This window comes from Panthera onca, chromosome A1, assembly GCF_046562875.1.
Source record: "Panthera onca isolate mPanOnc1 chromosome A1, mPanOnc1 haplotype 2, whole genome shotgun sequence".
NCBI lineage: Eukaryota > Metazoa > Chordata > Mammalia > Carnivora > Felidae > Panthera > Panthera onca.
The window spans coordinates 209,544,116-209,556,978 of record NC_138339.1 but is presented as its reverse complement, the minus strand read 5'-3'; the positions used below and the strand labels follow the sequence as shown (position 1 = coordinate 209,556,978).

General features: G+C 38.3%; 1 pseudogene; it reads right to left on the bottom strand.

Annotated features, from left to right (window-relative positions):
- Positions 1-2,944: 2,944 nt before the first annotated feature.
- On the bottom strand, positions 2,945-4,439 carry LOC132680571 (polypeptide N-acetylgalactosaminyltransferase 11 pseudogene; annotated as a pseudogene).
- Between the last annotated feature and the right edge of the window lie 8,424 nt (positions 4,440-12,863).

The following is a 12,863-nucleotide window of genomic DNA, read 5'->3' as shown; positions in this document are numbered from 1 at the left end:
ATTCTTGCTGAGGGCAGACCAGAGTGAGCAGATATCACTTGGGGTTGGGGGTGGGACATGAGGAATTTTGATCAGATATTGAGGACGATCAGGTATCAAGAGTGGGAACTTGTCTCTAAACTGACTTAGCAGAATTCTTGCTGGAACCGGGCTATGCAGGCCTTACAAGGATGGGGCCAAGTTTGAGGCTTCATCAAGAAGAAAGCTCAGAGGTCCCTGACTAAAGTCTGGTCAAAGAGAGTCTTCATGAGTGGTAAAAGATTGTTCTTCACTGGTACTAAGTATCGGGTATGTCAAATGTAATTTTTTTTTCTTTTCTATTTTTCTTGTCATAAAATATTACCCTGAGGCTAACTGACACCCACCATAATTTTCTGATACCTGTGGGCATCTCTATGAAAGTATAGTACCATTTTGGAGAAAACTACGCATTATTTATCTAAAGTATACGTTTAGTATTTGAAGCATTTAAGAATTAACTGCAAGTTTTGGGAGTAGTGGTTGAGAATCGGGTTTTAGAGTCAAAATTTTCAATCTTGACCCCATTGTTGTACAAATTATTTCATCCTCAATACAGCAACTCCTCTCATGTATCTAACATGGAGATCCTGTAAGAATGTACTAGGATAACAGAAAACCAGTATGTGCTATCTCACCATATAATTTAATTAGTGCTAATACTGAAAACAAAGATGAGGAGATCTGTTTAAATAATCCTATTTAATTGGAAACAAAGAAAGGAAACAAGTTTTCTAGAACTATTTAAAATTCTGAACTCGAGATCCTGTCTTTGTAGAGTGCCTCTCTGTCAATTGTGGTTTTAAATCTGTTATTTATACTTGTACAGCTCCTCAACGGGATAAATTATTAGAAAATAGACAGCATCTACACTTACTTTAGGTTTGGAGGAGGTAAGGAAATCAGGTAGATGAGTTTAAAAGAAAAAATATATAATGTTCAGATACAACAACTAGGACAATGATTACAAGCATTTATGGAAACAAAGGGAGAAAAACATTTACAGATGTAAAAGATCTACTTGTTTTAGCTCTACTTGTTTTTGCTAAACACAAATAGAAGTGTCTATATGAGTGTGTACATACATGTGTGTCTTTTAGGGACGTTTGATTCTCATTTTAATTTTCCAATGAAATTGAATTTTCTTGTTTCCCCGGAGAGGCAGTTTTCTACATAGTCTTGAATATTTCATTCAGAGATGTTCATCCATATCATTCAAAAAATTTCACCTATATTCAACCTCACTTTCCTTATTCTCAAATTTGATTCGGCCCATCTTTTTCTGTTATAAACTACTGCCGTGCCCTAAAAATGCATTATTCTGAATTGGGAACCAGGACTTAAAATACTAAGGTATTATATAATTAGAAGATGAGAGTCATGTTAATATAATGCACATGTATAGTCAGTGACCCAAGCTACTTTTTTTTTTTTTAGTTTGATCAAAAGATGCTAAAAACCTGTCATTTTTCTTATTCATGTTTACCAAAGTTCTTATTCAATCATAGAGTGTTTGTTGTTCAAATCAGAAATTATGTGAGCAACACCTGGAGGATCTTTGGCACTCTTTAACACAGTGTCACATGCTGAGCACTGCTAAAATAAACCTTAAATTTTAGCATAAACAAATGAATTTGAATTAAAAAAAATATCAGCACCTATTCCGTGTAAGGCAGAGTATTACATTATCAAAACTTAATGCTGTTCCACACGTTAGAAACTGACTGCAGCTCTTATTAAGAAAACCAAACTTGGTAGACATTGTCATGGGAACACTGAGTAGATTCAGTGCCATGACCGATGGGGACTTTCATGGGGGTGTCCCTTGGATTTCCAACAGCACAAATGTCACCCAGTTGTAGGGAAAATGGAAATAAGATGGCTTTTCCAGCTGAGAGAGGAAACACCTTTTGAGATTGCTTAGTGATGATCTTTTTCCAGTATAACACGATCTATCTGTAAGCAATTCCATAGCAAATTGGCATAAAAACAACCACAATTATGTTAGCCTTGCGGATTCTATTATTGTTTGTTACAAGAATATTCTCAAAGTTTCATGAAAACAGACGGGCACCAAGAAAAAGATGGAATTCGTTTAGAACACATATCAGATTTGGGAAAATTCTTAGCTTTGTTTTTCTAATTTTACTGAAGAGCAAATTGGGAACCAGAAGTGAAGTAATTTCTGCAAATTTATACACAATACAATCTATATCAATCCCTCATTACATTGCCAACTCAAAGTATGTCTTTTCATTTCATTCTGCCCTGTGGTAAAATGTTTTTCCCATTAGATTGAGATGACATGGGAGTCTTTATCCTCAGCTTTGGTAGCTTCCATAGCCGTAAACCTGTTGATCTAATAGTCTTCCGGGTATATTCATTTCTTCACAAAATATGTTTTTAATACATAACAGAATTTTTATTTTGTCTTTCATACTTTTAGTTTATCGTCTTCCTCTCCAGGTGTGATCTTCCACCTCATCCTGCACTCATTGGTGAAGCCCACATTTCCTCCCATCCTTTGGGAGTCGTCCTTGAGTTTCTCTCCTTCTTCACCTTGACTTCCAACGAATAAAGGAATAGCAGCATTAGCATCTATTCATCTCCTGCAGTGTACTGTATGTTCTTTGGGGACATAGGCTTAGTCTTAGTTATCTTCAAAGACCTACCGTTTCCTACACTTTCTTGTGCATGACAAATAAAACACTAATGGATATGAAGCAACGGATGGAACTAGAATCCTTTGTTTTTAATGCAGTTATATCATAATTTCCAAACAAAAAATTCCAATGTGTAGCATGTAAGGTAATCAATCAAGTCCTGCCTTAGTTCAGACCCTCCTCAAGTCTTCTGTGGTTTTCCTCTGGGTGATGTGACAATTTCCTAACCAATTTTTCTTAGACTCATTGTGCGTACTTCTACATTATCCTTGCGCAGATATCTGCATTTCTGGGTAAATGTTATTTGGATAACGTTTCATGATTTACAACCTAATTTCTTCTTCATTTCAATATACTCACCAATATTTCCACAGCTTTTGGTTCTCAGATCAGGTCTCGAGGAAAAATAATGTTCCTTATATTCATTCAACCAAACATGTACGAGCCTCAAAGAGTTATGTGTCATGGTGTCCTGACCTTTATGAGATCCACATGGTTGCCTTTTTTCAGAAAATATGTCCTACTCTAGAGCATGGGATGGTGAAGAGCTTACCACTACACATTCAGATCCTAAGTGATATTTCTAAATCTTTTCCTTCCCAGATACACATGCCACTGTCTTATCGTCCAAATCATTGAAATAGTTTCTGTTCATGACACACAATCCTCCAGCCATTGTGGGTGACTCTACTGGTGCATTGCCTCCATCTGGTCCTCATAGCTCGGAAAGGGGAACGAGATCTCATGTGAAGCATAGCCCCCAGCTGACTCCTCCCTGTACCACAGAGGACAACAAGCTATAGACAAGCACATCTGCGCCGATCATATCAGTTGGTGGGCGAGCCATGGTCGGCCCGTCCTCCTGATGACAGCCAGCCAAGCCTGCAGCCACATCACATTCACGTCACAGCAGTTGTCCAGCCTCACCAGAGCTTCTGTAACACAGGCTGCTCCAATTGTTCTTCCTCAAAGCATCCCCTCACCCTTTGTACTTCTTACTACTTTAATTTTACCAACAAGGTGTTTTTGGAGATATTTATCTAGCTCTCCTTCCAAATCATCAAAGTCACTAGCATCATCCACTAAAGGCAATTTCATGACGATGACACGCTGGTGTGCCATCTGTAACTGTGCCCTGTCCTAAGCAAAATCAACACAGCTTCACTGTAGAGACAAGTAATAACACGAGTGACCGAAACATCAGTCAGGTGAAGATTTTCTTCACATGCTGCATTCCTTGTGGCTGGCAAATCTCCACTGGAACCCAAGTGATTATTAAAAACGATATCAAAGGCATGTATCTTATAGCTTAAGTCTCTCAATTCCTGATCACTTTCATTAAAAATCATATTCAATTTAGGGGCGCCTGGGTGGCTCTGTCGGTTAAGCGTCTGACTTCGGCTCAGGTCATGATCTCACGGTTCATGGATTCGAGCCCTGCATCGGACTCTGTGCTGACAGCTTGGAGCCTGGAGCCTGCTTCAGATTCTGTGTCTCCATCTCTCCTCTGCCCCTTCCCTCACTCGCTCTCTGTCACTCTCTATCAAAAATAGATAAACATTAAAAAATTTTTAAAAATCATATTCAGTTTAGAAGAGAATTTCACATTGGTTTTTTTCTGGATCTTCAATATGATTACTATATCACAATTTTGTCTGCTTTGAACTATGACTCTAACACTGGACTTAGAGCTTGAGTGAAACAGGGATAGAATGTTTTAGGAAATGATCCACAGGGCCTAGACCCCTTGATAGGCACATTCTTTTCTTTCTTTCTTTTTTTTTAATGTTTATTTATTTTTGAGAGAGACACAGAGCGTGAGCAGGGGAGGGGCAGAGAGAGAGAGGGAAACACAGAATCAAAAGCAGGCTCCAGGCTCTGAGTTGTCAGCACAGAGCCCCATGCAGAGCTCAAACTCACGAACTGTGAGATCATGACCTAAGCCGAAGTCGGCCACTCAACCAACTGAGCCACCCAGGCGCCCCACTGATAGGCACATTCTTATGCAACAGAATCACTTGACTGAACTTAAACAAAAAGCAAAACTGTCCAGATCACAGATGTAAAAATGCACCTCAGTAGATATAGCAAATCGTAACACTTAAACCATTGCAGACCTAGCGCCCCTGAAAGGACTTTTTCAATTTCTTCCAGCAGAAGCAGCCAGAGCCAGAAACTGGTGCTGGAGGCTGAATGGGAACCAACATTGAGAGTGAGAATCTCCCAGATGCAGTCAGGGTGGGAGTGGGGATGCTTCTGTGGGCTCCCCATCAGGTCCTCACGCTGAAGATGCCAGAAAGACACCTTGTGACACCAAACACCAGCAGACCAGCACTGGGCCTTCAGAGACCCCGGCAGTCGCACCCTCCCTCCCTGTCTCAGCGCAGGTGGGGAGGGGGTCAGGCAGGTGGAAGAGGCCTGGGGAAGCCTAACAGCCCAGCTTCCTGCAGGTTCCGGACAGGTGGCTGCCACCAGGCCACGGAGACTTGTGCTACTATCTGTATCTTCCCTCTTTCTCTGTCTTCCCCCCACTGAAAGAAATTAGCCAGGCTTTTAAAATTAAACAAGAGTTTTAAGAGCATGTCTTAATAAATAACAAGGAAGAAGTTTGAACAATTGCATGTCTCTCCAATCCAATTTGAAGTGAATGGAGGATTATTTGAAATGGAAAAGATAGGACCAAGTCCCGAGTGAAAGGAACAAGAAGGAAAAGAAGGAAAAGGAAAAGAGTAAGGCAAAATAACAGTGCTCCATTGGTAACTAGCTGTCAATTCTTTTTTTTTTTTTTTTTTAAGAACCTGAAAATGTCCCTTTTGAGAGATATTTTACAGTTTGGTTTCTGTCTTCTGGCATGGAGACTGGTATTTACCTTGAGGGCAAACAGCTTCTTTGATGTCCATGACTGCATTAATATATCTTTTTTTACGCAGAAGTAAGGCATTTTGTCTAAGCATGTGGCATACTGATTAGTAGATAGAAGGTGCTAAATAAACAATTTCTTGAATTAAAATGAAGAGTAAGCTTTTGGTTTAAGACTCCTTTGGGATTTTATTTGTGTTGGCTATATAAAGTGGTAATTGAAAAATGTAAAAAAAAATATATATATATACATATATATATATATATATATGTATGTATGTATATTATCTACCTCAGAGTTGCCGGAAGGATAAACAAGCTAATGTTGCAGTCACTTAGTTCATCCTTGGCACACAGGAAGATCTCAAAGCGTTTATTACTTTTGTTGAGCTATTATCAGTAATGAACGCACATGGTACTTGTGTTTATATGTATGCGTTTTGGTTTCTACATGTATACATTCATATGTGTGCATATATTTTTAAATACTATCATATCGTGATTCATAGATATCTCTAAATTGACTTAAAATTATTCCTTCCTTCATTTTTGAAATTTAAATCATATATTTTTAAGACAGTGTACATTATTACTGCATAATGTGCTTTTCAGGGAATTTTTAAAGAGCTACCCTAATCTTTTATAGCTTTCAATATTTTAAAATCTGTCTTTAAAATGTGGGATTATCCCCTTGAGTCTATGAGAAAAAGCCCAGTTTCCAAAATTGAAAGAATGTGTGTCATTTCTATCTACAGCACTGGCACATGTGAATTTTACAGGACTGGGGAAGATTAACTAGGAACTCTGTACGATGTAAAGGCATCTCTGAGAAGCAGTTGGAGATGATACTTGACCTTTTGAGGCTTCTCAGGGGATTGAAGTTAAAGCAACTCCAGGTGGTCTTCAGAATCACTTGACATTTCCCATAAGTGATGGGCCAAACAAGAAAAAGCCAGAGAAAGTCAAGAGTTACAATAAAGTTCCATTTCACCAATTTATTGAATGTATTTATTTAAAGTATCTCTTTGGCTCCACAGTTACTATATCCAAAATGCCTGTCCATACTCATTGTAACAACCAATACGGTACTTGTATTTATCAAAGCTCATCCTCAGGTCTTTTCCTTTGTAATAGCCTCCCCCTCAGAACTCTCAGTCAATTTTAGAGTTTTGGCAACTACATCTGTGTTGATTACTTAAATCTGTGTTGCCAGTCCCAATATTTTTCCTGAATTCAAGATCCATATTTTTCACACCTGCTCTCGATCTCCATTTGGATAGCCTATCAGTACCCAAGACTCAGGTTCTCCATTTTCCAGGAGATAAATTAGCATCTACTGTTTGATGTGCTCTGTACTCAATGCTGTAGATACAAAGATGAAAAAAAAACCAACAATGGAGCCACTTCCTGGGGGAGCTTGTGGTCTAAACCTCCATCAACAAACTCTCCCCCCCAGTAAAAGGCCAAATAAACCTAATTCACAATAGGAGCTAGAAAGGCTTTCCCAGTACACAGTGGCAGTAAACTGCTTCCCCTGCTTTGTGAAGATTTTGCACCATACACATACCCGTATTATACCAGCTAACACATTTCATCAGAGTTGTTTCTTTGTACCAAGGGTCAGCAAACCACATACCACAGGTCAAATCTAGCAGTGGACTAGATTTTGGAGGGTGAATAGATTACAAGTTGTTAGAAAACCTGATTTTTACTTACTGGCAAAAAAGCTGGCTTCTCTAAATGTATTGTTCCTGATAAAGAATATCACCACCATCTGAGATTGCCAAACTGAAAACATTGGATTCTCTCTAACATTGCAAATTATTTAAATAGGTTACTTGCCATGGCATGTAGACAGGGGCTAGTCCAGGCTTCGTATATTTGTAATTTATGTGATATATGGACTTTAAGAATTTCCTGGGGTGCCTGGGTGGCTCAGTCTGTTAAGCATCTGACGTCGGCTCAGGTCATGATGTCACAGTTCATCGGTTTGAGCCCCGCATCAGGCTCTGTGCTGATAGCTCAGAGCCTGGAGCCTGCTTCGGATTCTGTGTCTCCCTCTCTCTCTGCCCCTCCCTGGCTTACATTCTGTCTCTCTCTCTCCCACTCAAAAATAAATAAAAACATTAAAAAAAAAAAGAACTTCCAGTTTCTGTGCATAATTCAGGTGAGGGTCTGTGACATATAACTTTATGGTAAATCCTATGTCCGCATGCTCCTTTCTATTTTCACTTCCTTCTTCTCTAGTTCAGACCATTATGCTTCATTTGCATGTCTGTTATTGCCTCCTATACTGATTTTCTGGGGCTGACATAACAAGTCACCACAAGTTGAGTGGATTAAAACAGAACTTATTCTCTGTTAAGGAGGACGGAAGCTTGAAATCAAAGCGTCGGCAGGATTGGTTCCTTTTGGAGGCTCTGAGGGAGGAACCATCCCATGCCCTTCTCCTACTTCTGCTGGTTGTAGGCAATCCTTCACATTCTTCAGTTTATAAATGCATTGTTCCAACCTGCTCCGTTTTCACATAACCTTCTTCTCTCTGTCTCTCTGTGTCTTCTCTTCTATAAGGACTCTGGTCATAGCATTTAGGGCCTACCATAAATCCCAGATGATTTCACTCTGAGATCCTTCACTAATACCATCATCTACATTTCCCATTCTGAGGTTCTGGGTACACATGATGTTCTTGTGAGACACCATTCAACCTATTACACATCTCAACTCATTTTCTACCTGGGTATTATTGTATCGCCGGAGTATCTTCATTATGTACAGTTCTAGACTGTAATTTTGGTGCTCAAGAATATTCATAAAACTACAAAACCTCCTAAAAGATGGCATAAACACTGTTCCTTGCTACTCAGTAGTAGTACTCCATGCTTTCTTTCTGGGTGTTTTCTTCTATATCTCTAAACTCTAGATAAACTAGCTTACTTCTTTTCTCAAAACAAACACTATGCTTTCCTACCCCCGCCCCCTGTCTTTTGGTCATTCTTCCCTTTAACTACAGTGCAATTCCTACCAAATAACTCCTGATGAAAAAGTATCTATTATTCTTTAAGCCCCCAAACATAGACAATTTAACTAACAAATTAATTTACTAATTATCCTCCACTCAGAAAATTTGTTGCCCCCTCAAATTCATATGGGATGTTATTTCTCCCTTCTTTGAATAATAACAGAACAATTTGTTTCTTTTGCATAGATTTTTATTGCTTATAGACCACACATAGATCTTGATATTATTGAGGTCTAAATATTATTGAGGTCATTTGCATACGTGTAATTTGTATATGTGTAATTTTTCTTAGGTTAAGAGCTAGGTGAACACAATGCCTGTGTTTTGGTCATTTTATAATCCCTGCAGTAGTTAGCCTAGGGTTTTAGGAACAGTGTAATACCACCACACAGAAATTATACTCTGAGGGATCATGCTGAACTGGTCACATATAGCTTTGAGATTTTGGGCTTAATTGTTAGTGGAGATCTACCTTCTTTTTTTGTTAATTTTTTTAATGTTTATTCATTTTTGAGAGACAAAGAGACACAGAGCGTGAGCAGGGGAGGAGCAGAGAGGGAGACACAGAATCCAAAGCAGGCTCCAGGCTATGAACTGTCAGCACAGAGCCCAATGCGGGACCTGAACTCACTGACAGTGAGATCATGACCTGAGCTGAAGCCAGACGCTTAACCGACTGAGCCACCCAGGCACCCCTGGAGGTCTACCTTCTTGACAACTTTGTCTAGAATGACATTTTTAAAATCTTAGGATATTATAAAGACATATAAATTAATTACTGACAACACCCAATTCACATTATAGAGCTTGCTAAATGAGATTATGGTAGATCCTCAGAAGATTTTTCCTGAGGCGTTATCTCCCTATACTCACCATGCAGTGATGTGTCCTTTTTAAGGGAATAGAAATTGCTATGAAATTGTGGTTGTTGTTCCAATTAAAGTTATCACATCCTTTCTTATAGGATATAGGAACTAAAGAGAAATAAATAATGCATACAATTGCCTTGCTCAAATATTTATCTCTCTAATCTACTTACAGAGATGTGTCCTTTAGTAAAAGAATGAATTTTGCCAGAGTATTGTCAATAGAATGAGTCCATTCTATTGGACTCTATTCAATGAGTCCATTGGTTGAAGTTGTGGGTAGAGTTACATGATGGCCATAATTTCTCTCTGAGATACAAAACAAAAGTGGATAAGACACCCTCTCTATTTTGCGAGAGCAATAGCCAGATAGTCTCTGCCAATGCTTTGGTGCTCTCTCTGTAGTCGGCGCCTAATTACAAAGGAACAATACCAGGTTGGGGTCTCAGGATTTTCAGTAAATGAAATATTCTCTCATCACACATAGTGGTGAAAACAGTGGAGATTTTATTTAAATACATTCTGTCCATTGAAACTGAAAGAATATAAAAGGGCAAATATAATCCTTTTGACAGGTGTATGTCCCTTAGTATCCTGGCATATTGCTTTCATTATAATTAAAAGATTCAAAGTATAACTTTATCCATAAAATAGAGTCACTCTAGTTTTGTCCTAATAAACAAACACAAATAAACTGTTAACGTAAGCATGAAATAATGTGTATAAGTGCAGTACATGTGTGTTGGAATGAATGTTTCACTCCTCAGTGACAAAAGAAACGTAGGTAAAATACAAGCATTTTGGACATGATGCCACTTGAAAGCTTTTTCTACAAGGTTTATGATGTACCGTGGAACAAGGAAGAGGCAAAGGCACTCTATTGTCTAGGGTTTGACAATAAAAGGTAAAGAAATTTCTCACATATATTGGATGTAGATCTTTAAAAAAACATGGTATTTGCTTTGCTGTGGCAAATATGTTTGATGGATTTCAGATATTATAGGAGAGGACCAACTACTGCCAACTACAGAGCTCATTCATCTACACTGTTTTCCTTACCAAAGGTCATGATTTCTTTCCTTTTCCCCCAAATCTACAAGGCTTTGTGATATTGACCTGAATACTTCTATGAAGAACTGTAAGTTGAATCACACAAAATTGGTTGAATAGAAGCAATTCCATGGGTCTTATCTCATTTGGGCTGTTGTCAGAGTAAAGAGCAATTTAATTGGAGAATAACAGGTGAGGAGGTGTCTAAAACAGTGCAAGGACAAAGGGACCCAACACCTCCAGCCACCAGGGCCATCTGAGAGGCATTTATTTGTTCTTCCCTCACAGTGAGCCATGGAGGCCAAGGAGACTAGAAAAACAGGTTGATCTCTTTGGTGAGTGCCAGAGATGTATAACAAGAGAGAAAAGCAAGGGGTCTGTCATACATGTCATATTTTCTGATCTCACCAAGAATCTGTGAGCTTTAATGCACTATTCAATAGCCCCTAACCATATATGAGCCAGGCCCTAGAGCCTAAGGGAGCCAGGGTGTGGCTCTGCCCCACTCTTCCCCCCATCCTTTCTGTGATTTATGGCCACTATATTGATAGGAAAATTGGGTTAAGAAGCAAAACTGACACTCAGAATCTAGTATCAGTCCTGAGTAAGAAGGATGTGGTGCAGGTAGCAATGACACCAACCCTATAGTTACTCAGAAAGTGAAAACACGTAGGTATTTCACTGGGAAACTAAGTACTATTCAGATGTATTATGTCCATTACTCTTAATTGCTCTCAAGAGCTATCAGCAAGACTAGGCCATGGAGAATATTTATACTAACTACAAAAAAAATAGGGTTACATTTCTGCTGTGGGAGAAGAGACAGCTCTATATCTAATATGGATAGTTAGGACTCTAGACACAGATGTCCAGCCTGAGGTCCTAGACTATTGATTAGATCTGAGGTCCTGGATAGGTAATGAGGCAGACTTAGCAGTCGTTCATTCATGATACTTTATTCTGAAATTTTTCAGTACACTTTGAGGTAAGTATGTCTAACTCTAAGTGGACTTTTCTTTTGTCTTCTCAGGTTCTATTGAACCTCTTCAGTTAGTCCCATGCCAGTCTCATTTAAAAGAACTTATTTAAGAGACCCCTCATTTAAGAGAACCTATTAATAATTAAAATTCTGAGTCTGTGATTCCTCCAAGATTCTCCATAGTGTTAGCAAGTGTGGGAAATGTTCAGGATCTACTCACTCAACGTCTGTAAATGGCAGGCTTGGACTAGGAGACTCCTCATAGTTCCCATTTCACAGAATCTTCTATGTAATTGGGAAGTTATAATAGCTGAGCTTTAAATGACCCTCTGGAAAGATATTATTTAATTAAACCCTGATTATGAAAAGAAGCCCAGTTATATTTGTATTCTCTTGATTTTCCCTAATTCATATCAGTGAGGGGATTATATATCATTATTCCACTTTGGTTTTGGTGAGAAGGTAAATTTTCCTCAGGAAAGCTCAACATGAAAAATTCCCACTAGAAGTTAATCCATGCTAGATACGCACAACTCCATTAGCTCTCCTTGTGTCTCCCATTCCTCATTCTCAAGACTGCATTACAGCCAAGGATTATCACTATTTAACATTTCATAATTACCATGTCATAAGTGTCTTTCTAATCAAAGTAAAAAATTTCTGTTTGTTTACATCAACAGTAAAAACTTAGTCAAATAAACACCAAACCAAAGTTTGGCTGAAACCCACCAGTTACTTCCCTCTAGCAAGGAGGTACATGTATTGTTTCATGGACATAATGATGAAAACACTAATTTGAAAATAGCATCATATGCTAAATTTTAATGAAACTTTTGTTAGATTCTACTCACTGATACAGTTCTAATTTCTCAGAAGCTTTACAAATCAGGAAGATGTAATAGGAGGCATTTAATGACCCTCTTGAAATATATCTTTGATTTATACTCTGAAAATCTTTTCATATCATCACCAACAGTGTTTATTTTATTTACAACGAATCCAATTACAATGACAGGTTCAGAAAGAAAATCAAGATGATGAAGATAAGTCGGTCTCTGTCTTAGAGTCTTAGAGAATTTCTTGATGCTATCAATTAGATTTTCTACTTCTAATCAAATTCTTCTTATCCATACTCAAGGCCTTGAAAAGGCTTAAGTAAACCTATTTCAGATAGGAGACATTGGGTCTATTATATTTTTCCTGGTTGATAGTTACACATACCCATTTTAAAAGGTACCTACTTATTTTAAAGCATATTGTGTTGGGGACATATAATTAAAAATAAAATCTTCTTCCAACCCACAAAGTGTCTCCACAAGGGAGTAGAGAAAGAAAATACTTTTATTTATGAATAACTATCAAATCAGAATGTGACGTACAAAACAGACAGCCCATTAAGAGATCAC